The sequence below is a fragment of the Ictidomys tridecemlineatus genome, chromosome 16 (assembly GCF_052094955.1).
Source record: "Ictidomys tridecemlineatus isolate mIctTri1 chromosome 16, mIctTri1.hap1, whole genome shotgun sequence".
Lineage (NCBI taxonomy): Eukaryota > Metazoa > Chordata > Mammalia > Rodentia > Sciuridae > Ictidomys > Ictidomys tridecemlineatus.
The window spans coordinates 3,771,937-3,797,309 of NC_135492.1; the positions used below are offsets into that span (position 1 = coordinate 3,771,937).

General features: G+C 35.9%; 1 pseudogene across 1 annotated transcript in view; it reads right to left on the reverse strand.

The window, feature by feature from the left end:
• LOC144371452 (cytochrome P450 3A9-like) overlaps positions 1–24,925 on the reverse strand; it is a 28,113-nt pseudogene extending 3,188 nt beyond the window's left edge. Inside the window, exons 1-11 of the transcript XR_013431449.1 lie at positions 24,769–24,925; positions 22,786–22,881; positions 21,686–21,738; positions 20,076–20,175; positions 17,170–17,298; positions 16,835–16,923; positions 16,006–16,154; positions 9,345–9,472; positions 4,538–4,604; positions 2,121–2,281; positions 529–755 (exon numbers count right to left, since the gene is read on the reverse strand). The product of XR_013431449.1 is annotated as a cytochrome P450 3A9-like (transcript). The remainder of the gene's footprint in view (positions 1–528; positions 756–2,120; positions 2,282–4,537; positions 4,605–9,344; positions 9,473–16,005; positions 16,155–16,834; positions 16,924–17,169; positions 17,299–20,075; positions 20,176–21,685; positions 21,739–22,785; positions 22,882–24,768) is intronic.
• Positions 24,926–25,373: the final 448 nt, after the last annotated feature.

The window sequence follows — 25,373 nt, forward strand, 5'->3', positions numbered from 1 at the left end:
TTTTCTCTGATATAAGGAGGCTGACTTGTAGTGGGGTAGGGAGGGGAAGCATGGGAAGAATAGATAAACTCTAGATAGAGCAGAGGGGTGGAAAGGAAATGGAGGGGCAGGGGATTAGCAAGGATGATGGAATGTGATGAACATTATTATCCAAAGTACAGGTATGAAGACATTAATTGATGTCAACATACTTTATATACAAACAGAGATATGAGAAATTGTTTTTATGTGTGTGTACTAAGAATTGTAATGCATTTTGTTGTCATTTATTTTTTAAAAAATCAATTTAAAATTTTAAAAAAAGAATTTAGGATAGTGAATAGACATAGTATTTGTTTTGTTCCTTGTCACAAATTCATATCATTTCGCAAGAAAGTGTTATATTTATAACAGGAAAACTGCTTAAAGTACAAAGACATATATGAAAATAATTACATAGCTACCTATATGTCATCTATGATAAGAAATACAAGGACATGCTTGGACAACCCTAGCCCAGGGTGGTTCCCTTTCCCAGAGGTCCTGTACCTTTCAAGGCGGAACTCCTCAGGCTCTGGCCAGTGCTGTGGGTCTCGATGAAGAACATAGCTTGATATCATCACCACTGTCCCCTTCCTAATGGGCACTCCATTGATTTCAACATCTTTCTTACAGATCCTCTCAAGTCTGCCAGCAATTGGGTACAACCTGAGAGTTTCATTCACCACCATGTCCAGATACTTCATCTGTATCACAGTTTCATAGGTAGCAGGTGCCTGAAGAGAAAAAAAAGAGATTTTTGGAAATTTATGTTTAGAACTAACTTTAAACACAATCTACGTAGTTTTATTAAAGTGTTAGGAAGTCCCAGGAATAACACAATATAGAAGGAGAGTAATGCTTACAATTGACTAAGCACTGTAATAACAATCATGTCCATTTGACAACCATGTCCATGGCTCATTGAGAAGTGCAGAGTAGTTTTGTACATAAGAGAACTTTGGGACAATCCCAAATTCAGTGTATAATATCCTCAGCATCATCATGTACTACTTTTCCTCATGCAAGGAAAAGTAACTAATAGAATATGACAATTACACTGAGGGAAAATATGTGAAAATCACTGTTACCTTTCTCTAGAAAAGTCACATGCCTATTTCACGAAAATAGAAAAGAGGAAATAACCAATTATATATAAATTTTTTTGAATAATCCTGCTTTGAGTATATATATGTGTGTGTGTGTGTGTGTGTGTGTGTGTGTGTGTGTGTGTGTATGTGTGTGTGTGTGTGTGTGTATGAAACTTTAAGATAACACTACATCATGGAAAAAATATTGGGAGAATCTGGTAAGTTCCATTCCAGTACCACCAAAAGAAGTCCAAGTTTGGATGGCACCATGTCACACAATTTCAGCTCCAGAGTACATTCTAAGGAGGGCAGGAAGCCACTCTCAGCCCCACCCTCTGTTGCTGGACCAGTCTCCTGGTTGTTCTTCAGGGATTCATTGTGAGCTCTGAAGAAGAGGCTTTGTGCCCACTTCACTCCAAACCAGCCATGCCAGCCCCAGAGACCAGGTGTCTTCATATCCAATAGACTCCCTACTTAGGCAGAGGAGTAAGGACAGCTGGTACTACTTGTGACTAATGCCTGGTGTGTCATTGGAGAGGATACAAAGTAGAAGTAAAGAATTTGGCTCAGGAGTCAGAAAACCTTACTCATCCCCTAACTGCTTCTCTCAAATACATTACTAGATGTGTGGAGCAGAGCATTTTCGTCCTGCCCATCAAGCCCAGGCTCACTCAGCAGACAACCAGGCAGGAGCTCATGCCACAGCTCAGCAGAGCCAATGATCTGGACACTTGAGTGACACATGCTTACACTTCCTGGGTGTAATGATGATAACTGGTAATGGATACAACTGAAACTACACTCTTTTAAAAATTCCTTGTAGTTTTGGGAATAGCATTTTCCCCAAAATACTGTTTTCTCCTTCATTTGTCTCTTCAAATCCTTTAAAAATAGAGGTTGTGGAAAGAATCAGTGACTATATTTTTGACAAAGCCTCCTAGGAAGTGAAAAGGAAGCAGTCTTGTTGAGGCTCAGCCTCCCCTCCTCCCTCTCCAGATAACATCTTCTCACCTTATTGGGCAAAGTCGAATCAATCTTCTGCTGCAGTTTGGTCTGGACATCGAGATGGGTGGCCAGTTCATACAAAATGAAGGAAAGAGCATTGCTAGTGGTCTCATAGCCAGCAAAAATTAAGATAATTGACTGGGCCACAAACTCCAGATCAGACAGGGCTAATAGAAGAGGAAACACAATTTAGGTAAATTCAGCAAATCCCAACATCAGAGTTTAGATAAAGAGAAATCCCATTAAACCCCACAGATCACTATGTAGGACCATGGAAAAGCAATTCAGAGTCACTCGCAGAGTGGTTTTCACTTTCATGTCTCTCTGATAGGGGAGACAAAGAAAAACTTTTTTTTATTCCTGTTTTCCTGAGGTCTATAACACTCTTGGACTTGGCTACTAACTATGCCATTCTCAGCACCACCAAAGATAGGTAATTGCAAGAGATACCATTTCTATCTAAGATACACAGTATGATCAACATGGACTTTTAGATACCTAGGCCCTGAAATAAACATGGTCTCTGTGCAAATCATGCAATTCAAGATTAAAAAAAAGAATACACAAAACAAGTGTTTGAAAGGTCTACAGAGTTCAGATTTATTGATGATGGTTTTCTATGTTGTCATGAGAACATTTAATTACCAAATCTTTTATCCCAGTGAGTATGAACCCCATGAAATAGGACTATAAAGTCAAGGTTCAGGCCAGGTGCAGTGGCACACACCGGTAATCTCAGTGGGAGGCTGAGGCAAAAGGATCATGAGTTCAAAGCCAACCTCAGCAACAGGGAGGTGCTAAGCAACTCAGTTAGACCCCTGTCTCTAAATAAACTACAAAGTAGGGCTGGGGATAAGGCTCAGTGGTTGAGTGTCCCTGAGTTTAATTCCTGGTAACCCTCTCCCCTGCACCAAAAAAAGTCAAGGTTTGGAGCTTGGCTTTTTGCATTCGTAGCTACTAGCCACACGTGAATGTTTAAATTTTAAACAGTTCCTCAGTGGCACTAGCCACATGTCAAGTGCTAAGAAGGCACATGTGTTTGGTGGTTATTTTATTGAAGAGTTAAACTACAGACTGTTTACTTCATCACAAAAAGCTGAATAGAATTGGGTAGATACATACAGGATAGATGGATGAATGGATGGATGGATAGATAAGTAGATAGATAGATAGATAGATAGATAGATAAATAGATAAATAGATAATATGTACATGTGAACCTAAAAATATGTACACTGGGGCTGGGGTTGTGGCTTCGTGGTAGAACACTCACCTAGCACATGTGAGGTACTGGTCCTCAGCACCACATAAAAAATAAAATAAAAGTATTGTGTGCATTTATAACTAAAAATAAAAATATCTTTTAAAAAATATGTATACTGGCAGGTTGTAGTAAGCCCAGTCCTCATCTCTAGAATTAATTGGTCAACATTCAAGACTTTATTCAGTTGATTGTCATAGTACTGGGTACCATGAATTAGAACTGCAATGGGAGTATTTGTGCATTACAGAAAAAAGCAATAAATTAGAAAAAAAATTGAAGGAGAGAGAAAAATAGTTTATATCACTGGATGTGAGAAGATACAGAAATATTTCTTTCCTCTGTTGCATGTAGAAGTATTTCATGTTAATAATGTTGCCTACTGAGAGTATCTAAAAGCAAAAATCCACAAGATGATTACAAATTTTGATTTCTAAATTTCATTAATTGCAAAAACAAAAACAAAAAACAAAGCTGTCATGAGAAACAGCGCAGAAACCTAGAATATCTTAAATCAGAAAGCAAGAAAATACTTACAAAATAAATGAAAAGGACACAGAATACACTATATGCTACTATAATGTGGTTACATGTCATAAAATGTACAAGACTACGAGCAAACCCTAAGAAAATCTGTGGACTGTGAATGCTAGAAGTGTGTCAATACAGGTTCCTGAACTGTGTAAATATAAGTCTCTGGTGGTAGATATGGGGAGTGAAGCAGTGTATTCAAGACTACATGGAGAACCTCTATGTTTTCAGTTCAATATTGCTATGGCCAGAATAAACAGAAGCTACTTTTAAAACAATCATAAAAAAAGATGACAAGAATAATAGAGGACTCAGGAGCCTACATGAAAGGGATTCCAGTGGACAAATATGGGAGAATTGAGCATCAAAATAAAAATAGTAAGAAAATAAGTTGAATAAAACTACCATGCTAGTGAAAGAAATACTTGTTTTTATCAGCTTCAGCATTTGAACATGGCTCTAGGTGTGCTTCTCTAGAAAGTTCCTCAGGCTATTGTATATGACATCCAATCATGCACTTTCTGCAACTAGGTAGAAATACTCTTCTTCCTGGAAAATCTTCTGTACATTTCCAGAACAATCTTTCCCTCTGAGTTTCCCCATCAGTAGATGAGATAGCAACCTTGTTTACCTTTATGAGACTCCACATCTTTGGAATTCTGAGAATTTATCATAAGCTGAAGAAAATCCACCCGATGCTAGAAACAGAGAGATTTCAAAGATAGCAGGGCATTAAGAGTGCAGAACTTATCTTCCCTTCTGATACTATGAATTCTTTAAGTACAGAAGTCCAGCTGGAGTTTCCTAAGTCATCAGTGAAGAAAAGCATCCATCTACAAACTTTGAAGAGTAGGATATTTCCCTGAATGAAAACTGGCTGTGGTGTCCAATAGCTACTGGCCTTTGCTCTCACTACTTGTGAGCTCCTGTGGATTCTGAACACAGCCTCCTGGCCAGAGAGTGGTTGGCTTTGTCTCTTGTTGCATTTGTTTGCTTAGAGAGAAGTCCTGGACTTCAATATTTTGTTTTACTACCTTAATTCTTCACCAAAGATGCCACAGATTAATCTCCTACAATTGTTAGAGCTCATCATCAGATTTTTGGCAAGCTTCTTGAAAACTCCCACCATGCTTGAAGCTATGAATTTTGTACTGACCCCTGGAGGGCTCATCCTGGCTCCCTGGCATGCACACATTATTGTGTCAGGCTTCATACATGAAACAAAATCTTCACCTAAAGAACCCCATGCCTGCTCCATGAGGGGCCAGAAAGTTCCAGCTACCCTGAGGATGCCTTCTGTGGAGAGTTTGTAAAATGAGAGTTTTTAAAGGTTTGGAAATGCAATGATTTTTGACTATATAAAATCTGATGAAATTAAAGCACCAGGAAAATAACTTTTATGTTGAAATTTTACCTATTAAATAGAAGGGATATGATGAAACATTTTCCCTCTATTTAAAAAAATTATTTCAACTGATATATTAAAACATTAAAATATACATATCAACAGGTACCTGATTACTTTGATATATGTATATGCTGTTTGAAGTTTATGTCAGTTCAGACACATTTTAATTGCATTTATCATTTCCTAATGGTGGATGATTTCAAAATCTATTCAGTTCTTCGAAAAAATAAATAAGATCGACAGACCTTTAGCCATGCTAACGAAGAGAAGAGAGAGAACTCAAATTACTAACATAAGGGATGAAAAAGGCAATATCACACCAGATGCTACAGAAATACAGAAGACAATTAGAAATTATTTTGAAAACCTATATTCCAATAAAATAGAAAATAGTGAAGACATTGATAAATTTCTTAAAGCATATGATTTGCCCAGACTGAGTCAGGAGGATACACACAATTTGAACAGACCAATATCAGTGGATAAAATTAAAGAAGCAATCAAAAGACTACCAACCAAGAAAAGCCCAGGACCAGATGGATATACAGTGGAGTTTCACAAAACATTTAAAGAAGAATTAATACCAATGCTTTTCAAGTTATTTCAGGAAATAGAAAAAGAGGGAGCTCTTCCAAACTCATTCTATGAGGCCAACATGACCCTGATTTCGAAACCAGACAAAGATACCTCAAAGAAAGAAAACTACAGACCAATATCTCTAATGAACCTAGATGCAAAAATCCTCAATAAAATTCTGGTGAATCGGATTAAAAAACATATCAAAAAAATTGTGCACCATGATCAAGTAGGATTCATCCCTGGGATGCAAGGCTGGTTCAATATACGGAAATCAATAAATGTTATTCATCACATCAATCGACTTAAAAATAAGAACCATATGATCATCTCAATAGATGTGGAAAAAGCATTCGACAAAGTACAGCATCCCTTTATTTTTAAAACTCTAGAAAAACTAGGGATAACAAGAACATACCTCAATATTGTAAAAGCAATCTATGCTAAGCCTCAGGCTAGCATCATTCTGAATGGAGAAAAATTGAAGGCATTCCCTTTAAAATCTGGAACAAGACAGGGATGCCCTCTCTTACCACTTCTGTTAAACATAGTTCTTAAAACACTGGCCAGAGCAATCAGACAGACGAAAGAAATTAAAAGCATAAAAATAGGAAAAGAAGAACTTAAATTATCACTATTTGTGGATGACATGATTCTATACCTAGAAGACCCAAAAGGGTCTACAAAGAAACTACTAGAACTAATAAGTGAATTCAGCAAAGTGGCAGGATATAAAATCAACACTCATAAATCAAAGGCATTTCTGTATATCAGCGACAAAACTTCTGAAACGGAAATGAGGAAAAACACTCCATTCACAATATCCTCAAAAAAAAAAAATACTTGGGAATCAACCTAACAAAAGAGGTGAAAGATTTATACAATGAAAACTACAGAACCCTAAAGAGAGAAGTAGAAAAGATCTTAGAAGATGGAAAAATATACCCTGTTCATGGATAGGCAGAACTAACATTATCAAAATGGCGATATTAACAAAACTTTTCTGTAGGTTTAATGCAATGCCAATAAAAATCCCAATGGCATTTCTTGTAGAAAGAGATAAAGCAATCATGAAATTCATATGGAAAAATAAAAGACCTAGAATAGCAAAAGCAATTCTAAGCAGGAAGTGTGAATCAGGCGGAATAGCAATACTAGATTTTAAACTATATTACAGAGCAATAGTGAAAAAAACAGCATGGTACTGGTACCAAAAAAAGCGAGTGGACCAATGGTATAGAAGAGAGGACACAGAGACTAATCCACAAAGTTACAACTATCTTATATTCGATAAAGGGGCTAAAGGCATGCAATGGAGGAAGAAGAGCATCTTCAACAAATGGTGTTGGGAAAACTGGAAATCCATATGCAACAAAATGAAACTAAATCCCTTTCTCTCGCCATGCACAAAAGTTAACTCAAAATGGATCAAGGAGCTTGATATCAAATCAGAGACTCTGCATCTGATACAAGAAAAAGTTTGCTCTGATCTACATATTGTGGGGTTGGGCTCCACATTCCTTAATAGGACACCCATAGCACAAGAGTAAAAACAAGAATCAACAAATGGGACTTACTTAAACTGAAAAGTTTTTTCTCAGCAAGAAAAACAATAAGAGAGGTAAATAGGGAGCCTACATCCTGGGAACAAATTTTTACTCCTGACACTTCAGATAGAGCCCTAATATCTAGAGTATACAAAGAACTCAAAAAATTAGACAATAAATAACAAATAATCCAATCAACAAATGGGCCAAGGACCTGAACAGATACTTCTCAGAGCAAGATATACAATCAATCAACAAGTACATGAAAAAATGCTCACCATCTCTAGCAGTCAGTGAAATGGAAATCAAAACCACCCTAAGATACCATCTCACTTCAGTAAGATTGGCAGCCACTATGAAGTCAAACAACTACAAGTGCTGGCGAGGATGTGGAGAAAAGGGTACACTTGTACATTGCTGGTGGGACTGCAAATTGGTGCGGCCAATTTGGAAAGCAGTATGGAGATTCCTGGGAAAGCTGGGAATGGAACCACCATTTGACCCTGCTATTGCCCTTCTGGAACTATTCCCTGAAGACCTTCAAAGAGCATGCTACAGGGATACTACCACATCTATGTTCATAGCAGCACAACTCACAATAGCTAGACTGTGGAACAAACCCAGATGCCTTTCAATAGATGAATGGATAAAAAAAAAACGTGGCATTTATACACCATGGAATATTACGCAGCACTAAAAAATAAGAAAATCATGGAATTTGAAGAAAAATGGATGGCACTAGAGCAGATTATGCTTAGTGAAGCTAGCCAATCCATAAAAAACAAATACCAAATGTCTTCTTTGATATAATGAGAACAACTATGAACAGAGCAAGGAGGAAGAGCAGGAAGAAAAGATTAACATTAAATAGAGACATGAGATGGGAGGGAAAGGGAGAGAAAAGGGAAATTGCATGGAAATTAAGGGAGACCCTCATTGCTATACAAAATTACATATAAGAGGTTGTGAAAGGAATGGGAAAATGAACAAAAAGAGAAATTATTAAAGTAGATGGGGTAGAGAGAGAACATGTGAGGGAAGGGGAGGGGGGATAGTAAGGGATAGAAAATGTAGCAGAATACAACAATTACTAATAGGGCATTATGTAAAATTGTGGATGTGTATTCAACGTGATTGTGCAATTTGCATTTGGGGTAAAATTGGGAGTTCATAACCCACTTCAATCTAATGTATAAAATACGATATGTCAAGAGTTTTGTAATGTTGGGAACAACCAATAAAAAATTAAAAAACAATTAAAAAAATTAATAAGAACAATTTTAACGTAGTGTTGCAATAAACATGGGAATGCATATCTCTCTTTGACATACTGATTTCATTTCCTGTGGTTATAACCTAGTAGTGACACTGTTAGATCATACGGTGGGTCTGTATTTGATTTCTGAGGGCCCTCCTCATAGTTTTCCATAAAGGCTGTCCTAATGTGCATTCTAGTCAACAATATACAAGGACTCCTTTTTAGAGCATTTGGGACTCTTTCTATCAGCAATATTTATGCCTTGACAAACTAAATTCCACGCCCATTATTTAATTGTAAATGCTTTCCCTCTGATTCATTATTTTTTCAGTATTTGGAAAATATAATTTTATTTATTTAAGTCTTTTTTATTAGTTCTTTTCAGTTATATGAGAGTAGAGTCCATTTTGACATAATTATAAAAGCATGGAATATATCTTACTCTATTTCAGTTCCCTCTCTAATTCATTCTTGTTTTTCAATTACTAGATGCTAAATTCTTTATTCTCCCCAAATGAAACCCTCTACTACTCCCAACCAAGAGTTCTTCATCTACCTTTTAAAAATATACAAAGAAGTATGGAAGTCATACACCCATAGGCAAATAAATTATCAAAAATGAACCTCTGAAACCACAACCAGATTTTACCTATTGTTTCTTTTGAAGGTGACATTCTTTCATTCTCTTTATAGCTTTCTTTAAAAAATTTGTGACATGCTTTGGAAACAGAGAGATATTCATTTTCTCATAAATTGGAGTAAGGAATGAAAATATTACTGCAGGGGAAAGAAAAAACAAAGGACACTTCAGTGAAAAATGTAAAATTTACCTGGAGCAATTACATTTTCTCTACCAATTGGAAAAGTGGACATCACAGGAGTTCCTAAAGAGGAACTATTTCTATTTGGACCACTGATTGGGCTCCAGGCCACTGGATGAGGAAGAAGATGTCATATATAGGATCACCACTATACCAGTGAGATCAGTGGCCCCTTATGCCTCTTTGGAGTGACCAAAGGAGCAAGATGAAAACCCTGACCCCTTTCCCCTTATTGTACTGGAATAGAGTGGCTTTGGATAAAACTAGGCTTTTGTCTGAAGCTGCAGTTAATCATGCTCTTCAAAAAAGAGCAGTCAGGATGGACCAACAGAGCATGTTTTCCTCAATCACCACATAAGGAATCCAGAAGGCATTATTAGAAAGAAAATTGGAAAACTCAAAGTATGGACAAATTGATCAATATGCACCTAAATAAACACTGGATGAAAGAAGAAATATAAAGTGAAATAGATAAAGTATTGAAAGGAAATAAAGAAGGTATAATATGGAATGGAGAAAAAGCCATCATTGCTCAGAGATAAATTCTCATCTATTAAATAAAAACAAAGATTGCAAATGAATGATCAAACTTTACATAATAAATCATGAAAGAAAAAGCAAATTAAACTTAAAGGAAACAGAAGAGAGAAAATATTAAGGACCAAAGTGAAAACTAATCAAATAAAAAATAAAATCAATAGAATAAATTAATTAAAACAAATGCAATTCTTTGAAAAAAAAACCAACAAAATTCACAAAATAATAGCTACTCTGACCTAGAAATAGAAAGGCTACAGTTAGTAGCATTCAAAATGAAAACTTGGGAAATACTGACATTATAAACATAGAAAGAATTATAAAGATATTGTAACAATCAGATTACACAACAATTATACAAATTACATAAATGAAATAGACAAATTCCTAAAAAGACACAAACAACAGAAACTGACACAAAAAGAAATGCAAAATATATATTGACATACATCCTGTGATGAGACTAAATTAGGAACTTTTCTACAAAGTGAAGCTCAGGTCCAGATGTTCCAAGGACAATTCTACCAAACATTAAAAGAACTAATACCAATTCTTTATCTCTTTACAAACATTCATAGAAATATCTATTATTTTATAAATATAGAATACAGTGAACACTTGTAAAAGATCCTAAAATGCCCATGTTAACCTAATCTTAAGACTTAACACAAAGATAATACAGGAGAACTACAAACTGATATATCTTATAATTATGGATGCAAAATCTCAACAGAATATTAGCAAATAAAATTATTTGTTGTTCTCTATTCTCTCTCTTCTCTCTTCTCTCTCTCTCTCTTTCTCTCCTTCCCACTTATCTATATCCTCAAAGTCTCTTTGTCTCTTTTCTCCTGCTACTAGCCAACATCTTTTGATTCCTCTTTTATGCTTCCTAAGATCTAATAACTCTATATCCTCATTTCCTACCTCCTTAACATCTCATCCTAAATCAGTCCCCCATTCTCTCTTTGTCCACCATTATAAACTGTAGATCTTTTTGCAACCTACTGTTTACATTGTTAATAATAATCAAACTCACCATTTCTGTCTATTGTGACAAACCTGTAAACATCTCAAAAGAAGCTATTTGGTTTAATTAAGCCTGCATAATGTTTGCATGGGGATATGTTAATATTGATCTCCTCTTTAAAGGAGAGGTCATGGAATTCTGCAGGGATACTATAAGTCTATTGGTAAAAACTGTAATACCTTAGATCTGCACTGATAAAGGGAAAGACATGCAAACAATATGAAAAAACAAGGGAAGAAAGTGCCCCCAAAAAACCGAGATACATTACTAGAACCAATGGCCAGCATAGCAGAAGAGATGTCCAAAAAGAGTTCAGGATGTATGTAATTAAAATGTTCTGTGAATTAAAGGATGCTATAAGAAAGCAAACACAGGAAACAAAAGGTCATTTCAATAAAGAGTTACATAGCCAAATACAGGAAGCAAAAGTTTACTTCAATAATGAGATAGAGATTCTACCAAAAAAAGGAAAAGAAATCATTGAAATAAAAAAAAACAATAAAGCAAATTAAAATCTCCATAGAAATCATCACCATCAGATTAGATCACTTGAAAGATAGGACCTCCGACAATGAAGACTAAATATATAATCTTGAAAGTAAAGTTGACCACACAGTGAAGATGGTAAGAAACCATGAGTAGAACATTCATGAATTATGAAAAGTCCAAATGTAAGAATTATTTTGATAGAGGAAGGCATACAGTTTCAAAACAAAGAAATCAACAATTTATTCAATGAAATAATATTAGTAAATTTCCTATACCTAAATAATGAATTAGAAAATCAAATACAAAAGGCTTACAAGACACCAAGTGTACAAAATCACAACAGATTCTACACCAAGGCACATAACAATTAAAATGCCTATCATACAAAATAAAGAAAGAAATTTAAAAGCCACAAGAGAAAGGAATCAGATTACATATAGGAGAAAATGAATTAAGATCTCTGCAGATTTCTAAACCCAGACCTTCAAAGCTAGAGGGTCCTGGAATAATATATATCAAACTCTGAAAGAAGGTGGATGCCAATCAAGAATCTTATATCCAGCAAAATTAAGCTTTAGATTTCATGATGAAGTGAAAAACTTCCATAATAAACAAAAATTAAAAGAATTTACAACTAGAAAGCTTGGACTACAGAACATCCTTAGCAAAATATTCCATGAAGAAAAAATAAAAAACAACAATGAAAATCAGCAAAGAGAGGAAGTACACTAAAGGAAAAGCCAATCAAAAAAGAAACCAAGTCAAATTAAAAACCAAAAATAAAGCAAAATGACTGGAAATATAAACCACACTTCAATAATAACCCTGAATGTTAATGGCCTAAACTCATCAATCAAAAGACATAGGCTGGCAGATTGGATTTTTTAAAAAACCAACAATATGCTACCTTCAAGAGACTTATCACATAGGAAAAGACATCCACAAATTGAAGGTGAAAGGTTGGGAATAAATATACTACTCACATGTACTGTGTAAACAAGCACAGGTTTTTATCCTCATATCAAATAAAGTAGACATCAAGACAAAGTTAATTATAAGGAATAAAGAAGGATATTTTATACTGCTTAAGAAAACCATTCATCAACAAGAAATAACAATTATAAATACTTATTCCCCAAACAATGAATTATGGGATAACAAGAAAATGCCAAATGTAATAGCCATCTACATTCATCAAACTCTTCTCAAATTCAAGAGTAAAATAGACCACAATACAATAATACTGGGTGACTTTAACACAACACATTCACCACGGGGTAGATCTTCCAAACAAAAGCTAAACAAAGAAACTATAGAATTCAATAATACAATCAATATCTTAGATTTAACAGACATATAGAGAATATTTCATACATCAATGAGTGAATACACTTTCTTCTCAGCAGCACATGAATCCTTCTCTAAAATAGACCATATATTATGCCACAAAACAATTCTTAGCAAATACAAATAGAGACACTACCCTGCATGCCATCAGATTATAATGGAATGAAATTAGAAATTAATGATAAAATGAAAAACAGAAGCTACTCCAACACCTGGAGACTAAATAATATGCTACTGAATAATCAAGGAATAGCAGAAAACATCAGAGAGGAGATAAAAAAAATTCTTAGAGGTAAACGAGACCACTGATACAACATCTTAAAATCTCTGTGATACTATGAAGGTCGTACTAAGAGGAAAGTTCATTGCATGGAGTTCATTTCTTTAAAGAAGAAAAAGTCGATAAATAAAGGACCTAAAATTACATCTCAAAGCCCCCCCAAAAATAACAATCAACACTAAAAGTAGTAGAAGACAGGAAATAATTAAAATCAGAGCTGAAATCAATGAAACTGAAACAAAAGAAACAATTGAAAAAATTGACAAAACACAAAGTTTGTTCTTTAAAAAAATGAATAAAATTCATAAACCCTTAGCCACACGAATAAAAAGAGAGGAAAATTACTAAAATTTGTGATAAAAAGGAAATATCATGATGGACACATCTGAAATATAGAAGATAATTAAAAACTATTTAAAAAATTTATACTCCAGTTAAATAGAAAATATCAAAGACATCAACAAATTTCTAGAGTCATGATCTATCCAAACTTAATCAAGGTAATATACACAAGTTAATTAGATCAATTTCAAGCAAGGAAATAGAAGACACCATCAAAAGCCTACATACAAAGAAAAGCTCTACCAGTCAGATTCTCACAAGACCTTCAAAGAAGACCAAAAACTAATACTCCTTAAATTATTCCATGAAATAGCAAAAGAGGAAACTTTTCCAAACTCATTCAATCACTCTGATTTCAAAACAAGCCAAAGACACATCAACAAGAGAAAATTTCAGACCAATATCTTTAATGAACATAGATGCAAAAAGTCTCAATTAAATTCTGGCAAATCCATACTACCAAAAGTGTTATACAGATTTAATGTAATCCCTATTAAAATCCCAATGACATTCTTCATAGAAATAAAAATGCAATCATAAAATTTATTTGGAAAAATAAGAGACCCAGAATAGCTAGCAATCCTTAAAAAGAAAGTGAAGCAGGAAGCATAACTATACCAGATCTTAAACTATACTACAGAACTATAGAAACAAAACCAGCATGGTATCTGCACCAAAATAGACTTGCTGACCAATGGTACAGAATAGAAGACACAGAGACAAACCCACATGAATGTGGTTATATCATACTAGACAAAGGTGCCAAAAACATTAACTGGGGAAAAAAGCCTCTTCAACAAATGGTTCGGGGATAACTGAAAATCCATATGTAGCAATGTGAAATTAAGTCCCTACCTCTCACCATGCAAAAAACTTAACTCACAGTGAATCAAGGACCTAGTAATTAGGCCAGAGATCCTGCACCTAATAGAATAAAAAGTACCCCAAACTTTCATTATGTCAGATTAGATTCTGACTTCCTTAACAAGACTCCTAAAGTGCAAGAAATAAAATCAATAAACAATAAATGGGATGGATTCAAACTGAAAAGCTTCTTATCAAAAAAAAAAAAAAGAAACAATCAATAAGGTGAAGAGAGAGCCTAAAGAATGGGAGCAAGTTTTGACAACATGCACATCATATAGAGCACTAATCTCCAGGATATATAGAGAACTCAAAAAATCTAACACAAAAATAGCAAATAACCCTATCAAAAAATGGGCTAAGAAATTGAACAAACATTTCTCAGAAGAAGAAACACAAGTGATCAACAAATGTATAAAAAAATGTTCAATATCTCTAGTAATTAGAGAAATGCAAATCAAAACTACTCTAAGATTTCATCTCACTCCAGTCAGAATGGCAGTTATGAAGAATACAAGCAGAAATATATGTTGGTGTGAATGTGAGTGGAAAGGCATTTACATTGCTAGTGGGACTGCAAATTGGTGCAACAACTTTGGAAAGCAGTATAGAGATTCCTCAGAGAAGTTGGAGTGGAACCACAATTTGACCCAGCTATCCCACTTCTTGGTTTATACCCAAAGAACTAATAATCAGCATAATACAGTGATGCAGCCACATTAATGTTTATATCAGCTCAATTCACAATAGCTAAACTGTAGAACCAACCTAGATTTCCATCAACAGAAGAATGGATAAGGAAAGTGTGGTACATATACACAATGGAATATTATTCAGCATTAAAAGAGAATAAATTCATGGAATTTTTACAAAAATGAATACAGTTGGAGAATATCATGCTAAGTGAAGTAAGCCAATCCCAAAACACAAAAAGTCAAATGTTTTCTCTCATAAGTGAATGCTGATCCATAATGGGGGCGGGGGTTATCCGAGGAATGGAGATACTTTGGATAGGGCAAGGGAAATGGAGGGGCGATGGGTGTAGTAGTGATGGTGGAATGAGATGGACATCATTACCCTAGGAACATGTATGATGACACAAATGGTGTGAATCTACTTCATGTACAAGTACAAAAAAGTGAAAAGTTGTGCTCCATTTGTGTTTTATGTAGTGGAATGCATTCTACTGTCATGTATAATTCATTAGAACAAATAAATAAATAATTTTTTTAAAAAGGAAATGAAGTACTCACGCATGCTTCAGGATGAAAGAATTTGAAAATACAATGATAAATGAAAGAAGTCAGACATGCAAAGACAAATATTGTAGGATTTGTTAGTAGAAAATTCACAGTATCAGCAAATCTATAGTTAGAAAATAAATCCATGGTTGCTTAGGCTTGAGGAATACAGAGTTTATAATGAAATGGTAGTCTGGTTCTGAGTTGAAAAATGGTCACTAGTGATGGTTGAGTATATCTTCATACTGAACAATTTAATTGTATAATTAAGTGGGGTAATTAAAAGATTGTTAATTATGTATCAATAATGATCTTATTTAAATAGAGAGAGGGAACTAATAACATGGTAGTCCACATACTTATTGAGAGAAGCAAAGGGTCAAAGAAATGAAATTTTAACAGCTTCTTGACTTTCTCCACAAAGGGATCTTGTGGGTTGTTGAGAGAATCAATGTTCACTCCAAATGATGTCGCTGTGATCACATCCATACTATAGGCTCCAAAGATGCTGAATAGAGAAAGACATGGAAAGTTAAAACCAGTGCCTCTTCCCAATCCTTCCACTACACATGCAGCAAAAAGTAGGAGTAAGTTCACATACCCAGGCAAGACAAGCAGTGAGCCACACACTCACCGTTATCTGCTGAACTCTCAGATGACTCCATGATCCTTCACACTTACTATGAGGCCTTTATGAGTTGCAAATGAGTACTGCCCTTGTTCCAGGAGTGATGGGCACAGTGAGGTGAGTTAGACTCACTTCTGAACTCAAGAAGCTTACCCAAACAGGGATAAGATCCATAATCAGACATACTACAGTAGCACAAAAAGAATGTGAATGATGATAGTTTTGTTCAAACTGAGCTTCAGCAGGACAAGGGTGGAATAACTGAGTCTTCCTAGAGGGCTCAAATAAGGTGACCTTGACCTTGACAGTATTTTGTCTTCTAGTATATCCAAAGTCACAAATAGCAGCCAAACAAACCTTGGTGGATACAGGAGAGATCCTTTCTCCCCAGCTTCCCTGTCTCCACCTGGGAGAAGCTTCTTCTTGGATGAACAGTTGGAGTTGTGACTCCAAACTTGCTTTTGTCTGCTCATTGCACTAGCTCAACATTTGGAATTCAGAAGGCAGTTGGATGGGGCTCCTGGTGGAGCTTGGAATGCCATAACTGCCCTGCTACTTACTCTTTCAAGTTGATAAACTTGCCCTTCTCTGATTCCAGTCTCATGTTATTCACCAACACATCTCCAGACTGGTTAATGATGGGGAATATCTATGCACAAAACAAAAGATCATGCATAGTTAAGTGAGGAGACTCAGTCCCCAACACTATGGCTTTCCCAGAATGAAGAAATATGAGACATTTATAATATTCCCATTATACCTCTTCTAAAACATAAAGACAAAAAAACATTTTTAGGAAGTTCAAATTCAGAGGACTATCCGTTTGAAAGGGACTACTATCTCTCTCACTTTCTACCCATACCCAGATTAATCCTTTAAGTTTCCAATGAAAAACCTTCCTATTTTATTACCTCCTTGATTTTCCACTAGTGAAGGTTGGAGACAGCAGTGTTCTTATTCTCTTCCACTGTTCGTCCCCAGACATGGTGATGGCTTTTTTCATAAATCCCACTAGACCAAAACTCTGGAGTCAAAGGAAAAGATATTTTGTCTACATAAATGTGGAGGTCTCCACAGTTGCAAAAGTTTGTTAAACAAGCTTTATTTAAAAAAATTTTAGTGTGTGATAGTAGAAAAAGAACACCTGGACTTAAGCCTAATGATGTGCAAGATTGACATCAAACCTACTAAAACCAGTGGGAAATGTGATAGTAGGAGCAAATGTGACTCCATTTTGTTTTATGACTTCATCCTGTAAAACAACCATGCCAAGTAGAAAAGTCATGACTGGGACAAGATGTTCTTTTCCTTTTGCTATAGAAACCTTTAAGAACACAGAACTACCTAATGGGGTATTGTTTCTGTAACTAGAGTAACTGGGCTCTGTTTCTGTAACAGGGGTGACTGGGCTAACTCTGATTGGTTAGGCTTACCTCTGCTTGACTGCACTGTCCCACTTCTGTTTCCTGACTTGCTTGCACTGACTAGACGCCCTAAACAGGCTTATAAAAAATGCCCTTGCAATTGTTTGGGGCTGATCAGGGGAACAGTTTTATGTTCTGGTCAGCTGCCACCAGTGTGCCTGAATAAAGGCTTGATTTGATTATATATGAGTGGTCTGGAAATCAGTTTGTGAAGCCCTGGGATGAAGCTTTAACTATAACATCCACTGCCTACTATGTCAGACATTCAATAGTATTTATTCCAAATGCCTAACCACCTAAGAGTTTGGAAGAGACACCCAGGTACCTCACATCATTTTTGGACTTTATATTCCAACCCTTGTTTACATGTAAAATTTCCTTTGGTTGAAAGCTTTTTCCAGAGGAATAGACAGGAAGAAGACCTAAGAAGACCTAGTACAACCCCCAGGGCTATTGCAGAGGAGAAATGGGTTGGTGACAGATAACAGATGTTCTTGGTCAACTATATGTTACCTAAGATCAGTTCTGTCTTTACATGCATTTACAACATAAGCATCTTGATAAAGGGGTGCTTAGATATGATAATTTTAAAAATAATAATATTTGAAACATAAAATATTTTGTCTACATAAAACTCTCAGCTAATGTCAGAGAAAAGAAAAACAAATAAATAAAAGACATACAGAAAAAAAACACGTTATTAATGGAATTTCTTCCAATATTTTCTACAAGGGAAGAGGGGGAAAGAAAGATAATTCTATTTTTCACCTGGGTGCTAGCCCACCAAAGCAAAACCCCTGAAATTTAGTTCCAGCATATATAATATATTTTTGTACTAAAATGTATGCTTCCAGCCAGGCACAGTGGTCATGCCTGTAATCCCAGCAGCTCGGGAGTTTGGGACAGGATGATCACAAGTTCAAAGCCAGCCTCGGCAATGGTGAGGTGCTAAGCAATTCAGTGAGACCCTGTCTCTAAATAAAGTGCAATATAGGACCAAAGATGTGGCTCAGTGGTTGAGTGCCGCTGTGTTCAATCTTCAGTCCCACCCCACCCAAAAATAAATATATGCTTTCAACACTCATTCACTGTAAAATTTAGGAGATTAGAAACAGAGGAAAGTTTTTTCAACTTGACAAAGAGATTCTACAAAAAATCCATTTCAGCTAACCATACACTTACTGGTGGCAAACTGAATGCTTTCTCCCAAGCATCAGGAATAATTCTACAATGTATGCTCAGTCACATACAGAAAGACAAGTAAAAATATTCATCTGAGTGTAGATTAGTGATTTGAACATGTTGGGAAGTAAATAGAGGCTGGATTTGGGCAGTGTGAAATATATGTATTATTAAACATAGCAGCAAATCTTATTATCATCCACAATTATCATACACTAATCAAAGATTTTAAAAAATTTTTTGTGATGCTGAGAATTTAACTCCAGACTTTGTGTCTTTGAGGCAATCACTCTACCAACTGAGCTAAACCCAGTCCCCAAAGTTTTTAAAAAGTGAAGATAGAGATTGTATGGGAATCCACACACACACATCAGCCTCATCTAAAATTGGGGTAAACTTTGGAAGATTAAAGTCTATATCCTTCTAAAGAAATGTTCACTCTCATAGCTCTTATACAATCTCACACTGGAATTCCCAGCTAATGTCAGAGGAAAAGAAAAACAAACAAATAAAAAGCATACAGATAGGATTTTCCCTATTTGTAGGTGCAAACGTTGACCACTGTCGTCAACACACAAGAAACCAGGCACATTTCTAAGGTTAATGAAGAATTGGTGAAAACACATTAAAAACACAATCTAAAACTGCACAAATGTAGGCATGTGATACATTTGCACAGAGCTGCACACTCATACATATAGGCACAAAAAACAGGAAAAATAAAAATAAAAACTTAGATTGTATCAATTTCCTGTTACTATAGAAATAGGAACTTAATAAATTTATAGTCATGTAAAAAATTATCATTGGGTAAAACAGAATAAATTATACATGCAACTGCCTGATAATTTTTTTGGCAAGGAATGACCTCTGAATCTATAAATATCTCAGGATAAAAATTCAGTTAATAAATAAATAAATGTTACTTTGAATTAGTCAAAGGGGAACAAATGGAAGGGTGAGGGGATGAGAATAGAAAATACTGTAGAATGAATCACACACAACTTTCCTATCTTCGTATATGAATACACAACTAGAGAAACTTCACATTATGTCCAAACACAGGCTTGGGAAGTTGTACATTGTATGTATAATATGTCAAAAGACATTCTAGTGTCATGTATAACTGAAAAGAATACATTAAAACTTAAATATAACTAATTAAATGTGAAAATGTTGAAAAGTGAATGCTTACCCACCGGTTACTGAAGACAGAATAAAATTCTTTGATGAGCACTGTTTTGATAGTGCTTGGCTCCATAATAAACAAAACAGGCTGTCAACCATCATATATGCTGTGTTAGAAAAATAGGGCTTATTAAATCTAACAGGCCAGATTTTGCAGCAGAAATCCAGACTTCGATCCTGATGTTACCTATTCTACCTGCCTAGCCCTACAATACATAGCAACATAAAGTTCTAGTTGAGGATTCTGACCTCAGAAGACACTGCAGTCTTCATAGCATAAAGGGTAATGTAGATAAAGTAGGTAGAAAGAGACAAAATACACCACCTAAGAGATCATAATTAGAAATAGCATTGGAACACTTGTTAAATCTAGATAGTGAATACAATAGTATTGCCTACACTATTTTCCATAACTTATTTATTTATTATTTATTGTAATTATTGGTGGACAGAATGCCTTTATTTGTTTATTTTCATATGGTGCTAAGGATCAAACCCAGTGCTTCACACGTGCTAGGCAAGTGCTCTGCCACTGAGCTGCAGCCTCAGCCCATAGTCTCCATAACTTTTTACATAGCCAAATATAGGTTTGTGAAAAAAATTGAAGGCAGACAATTGAATAACTTCTCACAATTATTAAGTTTTTCAAGTGGTAGCTAAAATGGGGGATTTGGAGACCCAGTGGAGCATGTTGTATCCTTGGATCACATGTTGTGTCCTTGGGCCATGTCAACTGAGCAGAACACTCTGGCCAGGCCTGTGGCTTTCTGGGGATTGATAAGAGAAGATAAAGAAGAAGAGTCAATGTCTTCTACCACTATTTTTAGTGGAGAGCAAAATTATTACATGTCTTCTTTGGCTCCCACCAATCCCCCACCAGCTCTAAAAGAGAATAGTTGCTATACTTAGCTGAGGCACCCTCCAATATAAACCCTATCAATTCACCAGGAAACTCACTAGTGGAACTATATCCTATGTCTGGTCTCAACATCAAATGGATGAAGAAGAGAAAGAAATGCTTTATTGAAAAGTCAACACTGAAAACTTAAAAATGGCATATGAGCAACAATAATCATGAAAATATAAAAGAAGAAAGAAAGTTAAGGAAATGAAAAAATCTGAACAGAAATGGTTTCCCATCTGCTTCCCAGTACCTCCCAGCCTTTTGTTCAAAAGCATACATTAAATCTAAAATTTAAATAAGAGAATTTGTCTTTAAATTAAAAGGAAATCAATGGAGGAAATAGATTATGCCATAAATTTATAAGCCAATGATTTTAAAAAACAATTCTCAAATAATACATTTTATTCATCTAAAGGGGACAAAAAGAAAGAAAAATCTGGAAGATAGGAATAGCCAGGCATTGGACACAAACTAAGGCTGGAAACTCTGGGTCATCAAAAGCAGGAGAAAAGCCAAAACATGCAACATTCTTAACCTAAGTCAGACTGTAGACCCAGATTCATGGTGAGATGCAGAACCTTTGGTAGGACAAGCCTCTAAGGACTTTGCAGCACAGAGGGTTGCATCCAAAAGCTCGGGGCTGAGGTTGTCCTCATGCTTTGGGGCACCACATCATAACAAGTCTACCAAAGATAAATTTCCAGAATACTCACCCCCATGTTTTTACATACTTTTTATAACATTCTGTGTCAAAATTAGACAAACCCTAGGAAGAAGAACAAAATGAAATTACATTACTGTTGCAAATGTACTGACATTGCATTAAATGACCCAAATCTCATGAAATCAGGCTTCTTGTTTCTAACAGGTGGTTAGAGAGAAGCTCTTATTCAGAGGCTTCTGAGGAGAAAAGAGAAAATATGCAATGTTTGAAATAAAATATGTAAAGTCACTTGGATTTTCTCTATTATACATAATCAACCAATTTCCCTTGTCTATGAATACAACATGCTTCTCTTCTGCAATATTTCTTCTTCTACTTATGTTGTCTCATAAATACTTGGACCTTCTGAATTATCACCTCCATGGGCACATGAGGAAACACAGGGTGAGGAAAGTGAGTGTTTCCCAGGGCCACGCATAAACTTTTATCTCCTCATTGAGGATCATTTTAATTTATCTCAGGTTTTAACTAGAATTCTAGTAAAATTAGGGACTTAAGGACACCAGCAACCTCTTCTAGCCTAAAAGATTTATGTTATCACAATCCTGTTGTTGAGTAAGTAAGTGACATAGTGAGCAAATAAAAAGATAACTTGCCCTATGTTGTAGCTCAACTTGGAAAAGGGAAGTTGCTACCTCTCTGCCCATAGGACACAGATAGTTAGACACTGGCTCTGAGTTTTCATCATAGAAACTAAGCAATTAATCTTCCTCATGCTAAGTTTTATTTGTAATATTTTAACTGTACAAATAAAGCATCCCAGAGGTTTGAGTGTGTCTTCCTATAACCTGCACTGAGAAAAATAAAAATCCTCTGAGAATGCTCACAGTTTGCTGAACATAAAGTCCACAGCTTACAATGTGGATGTGCCAGAGTCCTGAGCTCATCAACAGAAGGAAACCTGAGGCCAGGAGGAGTTGTAAACAGAGCCCCAGGGTAAACCTCACTGTGCTTTGGATGGGGATCTCACACAGTTTCTGAAGCTTAGAAATCTTGAAACTTCTCTCATGGAGCTGAATTTCTACTTATGTAACTAAGCAGATGTTTGCAACCATAAGAGGCAAAACAGGGAGCTCAAATGATACTCACCTGGCGATAATTAAGAACAGTTCCCAAAAAAAGGAAGAGGCATTGGCCCAGGAATTCCCAGCTTTTTAAAATATACATGTGAATAGGTCCCATATATATAAAGTGGAAGAGAAATCCAGATCAAGGGATTGTGACTGTGTGTATATAGTGGCTCAAGAGTCACTTATCAAGAATGGGAGCCATGAAGCCAGGCAGGTAACATGTAGGCCATGAATAACAACAAAACTCCAATGGCCCTAATCACATCTGCTAATCATCTCCTCTCTCACATTTCCTGAGAGACTCCAAAAGTCACAATACTTAGCTCAGAGCAGCTAATTCCATCATTAGGCTCCCAAATGCTACAGTGAATATCTGATATAAGTCCCCAAACATGAACTTAAAAATTCCTGAGCAATTCAGCCTAAATTTCTTCTAAGTCATTTCACTCACTGGTGTCAGTTCAGGAAGATGACTTGATACCATCACGTTGGCCTCTCTAGTGGCCTCCAGTGGGGGTTGTCCCCACTCTGGACCTTCTTCCCTCAGCAGAGAGAAATATTCTCTCACTTTTTCATAACTCCTATCTGGATGCCTTTTATTGCATCCCTCGTCCATGTTCTCCTTTACTCATCTGCTGTAAGAGATTAAGAACCTTGGCATATGGGGAAACTGTTGAATAAGAATAACCAGCTGGGAAGGTATATTTAAAGATATGTGCAATCTACATCATGGATGTATGTATTAGATTAATATTCCTTCAATTGTTCAAAAAAGATGGGACATTTTTAAACAGATTGGTTTTCACAAATACAGAACCCTAGGGTCCTATTTTGACCTTCAGAAGGAACGTGAGGAACATACCTCAAAAAAATTGCACTATTGAATAGAATAAAATTAAAACATTTCTATTAATTTTAAAATGCCACTGGAGGGAAAATAGATACAACAAATGCCTGAATACCACCCTTTACTTCAATTGTTACCACCAGGTTTATATTTTCTATTTTCACATCATTATGAATGCCAACTCTCATAAAAGTGGATTTAAGGTAGAAGTCAAAGATCTCTTTGGGGCAATGTCTTCTACTCTCAGTCAGAAGTAACTGCTCTTTTTACCTGATCCATGAAACCAGGAATCCCACTATTTTTTAAATATTTGTTTTAGTTGTTGGCGGACACAATACCTTTATTTTATTTATTTATTTTTATGTGGTGCTGAAGATCAAACCCAGTGCCTCACACATGCCAGATGAGCTCTCTCCCACTGAGCCACATCCACAGCCCAGGAATTCCACTACTTAAAGGAATTCTTCTACTAGATTATTTTATTCATGCTCCTGTACTGGAATATCATGGGAAAATGTTTAAAATACAAAATTGGCTTGTTAACTTCTGTCTCTTAGAGCTGCCATTAGATTTCAAATCAAGAAAGAAACAAATCTTGACACTTATGATAACTTAAAGAATAAAAGCTCAAAATTTCTCCCAAGTCTTTGCTCAATAGTTTCATTATTCAGCAGTAGTTGCATATTTCAGGGTGAAGGTATTGAGTTTTTAGAGGGAGGACTGTTTCTCTGAAAGGGAAGAGAACAGAGGGAAGAACTGAGTTTGAGCCTGTGGTAGCACCTGGGGTGCACTTGGTACATTTTACAAATGGTGCTGGGACATGGGATGAGAAGCAGGAACCACCTGTTCCACAGGATACAAGCCTTCTATACATCTCTTGTACTGCACATAGAACACAAAAGATAGACAATGACACAGAAACTTGTGAAGACTCCTCTTTACCCCCAGAATTCTGAAAGTTTGCAGAGGGTGCATGACTTTTCAGAAGGTGTCTAGTTGTTTGTAATCTGCCTCTACAGAACTCCGGCTGATTAATCTAGGTACAAATTGAGACTAAATCAGAAGTTTATGCTCCAAATCAAATCATATCACTAAAACTCTTACTCACAGATATGGGAAGTTTCAAGAGGAGAGGAACTGGGACAGTTACTCACAGGTAGAGGAGCACCAGGCTGATTCCCAGGAGAACACAGGTTTCCATGGAAAAGTTTGGGATCAGTTCCATCACTACTTTCCTTCCAAAATTTTCTCCTCTGAGTTTGACTTCCAGCTATGTGAGCTATCTTTTCACTGGCGAAGGTGCCAAGCTTGCCTTCTGTGAGCAGCTGTGAGTCAATGAAGTCAGTCTGGCATATTTATATGCTTGGAAAGAAAGTGGAGCTGGGTGTACAGCCAGTAGAAGAAATCACCTGTGCCCCACCCCCTATTGCAGAAGCCAGGTGCGCCCTCCACCTTGGCAGTTGGCAGTGAGTCATGAGACATGCCCATTTTTATCTTTGAGCTCAGGTTTGTAAAAAGTATTAATAAAAAATTCAATGAGTTATCATTATGCCCAAAGGTTATTGCTTCTTATAAGAAACTCAAGTGAAACATTGGAATTAAATGTCCTCTAATCATTTTTTGTCTCCTTGGGTTTTCTCATTACAAAACCCTTAAATTCCACCCCAAAAAAGTTATATCTAAATAACTACTCATGCACTTTCCTCTGCTTACAATGCCCTCTTGCTCAGAGAAGACTTTTTTAAAAATATTTTTTTTAG